The 330-nt window shown below is 67.3% G+C and overlaps 1 non-coding gene across 1 annotated transcript; it reads right to left on the bottom strand.

Annotated features, from left to right (window-relative positions):
• Positions 1 to 80: 80 nt before the first annotated feature.
• TRNAM-CAU lies at positions 81 to 153 on the bottom strand. The gene has a single exon. It is a non-coding gene; the product is annotated as a tRNA-Met (tRNA).
• Between the last annotated feature and the right edge of the window lie 177 nt (positions 154 to 330).

The following is a 330-nucleotide window of genomic DNA, read 5'->3' as shown; positions in this document are numbered from 1 at the left end:
GGGGCTGAGCGTGGCCGCAAAATGTCAGCGAGGAGCGAGGGGATGCCGGGGTGCGGCAAAAAAAAAACCCCCAAAAGCAATGCCCTCTCTGAGGCTCGAACTCAGGACCTTCAGATTATGAGACTGACGCGCTGCCGGCTGCGCTAAGAGGGCGGTGCTGGAGACGGCCCCGGTGGGGGCTTCCGGGAGGCGGGGCGAGGGGGGACGCTGCGGCGGCGGCGTCAGGCCGGCAGGGGGCGACAGGGCCCCCGCGGCGGGACGAGGTGGCCGAGTGGTTAAGGCGATGGACTGCTAATCCATTGTGCTCTGCACGCGTGGGTTCGAATCCCA

Source organism: Neopelma chrysocephalum, unplaced genomic scaffold (genome assembly GCF_003984885.1).
Source record: "Neopelma chrysocephalum unplaced genomic scaffold, ASM398488v2 Primary Assembly neopelma1_88284, whole genome shotgun sequence".
Lineage (NCBI taxonomy): Eukaryota > Metazoa > Chordata > Aves > Passeriformes > Pipridae > Neopelma > Neopelma chrysocephalum.
The sequence above is the reverse complement of the archived record's forward strand: the minus strand, read 5'-3'. Positions and strand labels throughout refer to the sequence as shown.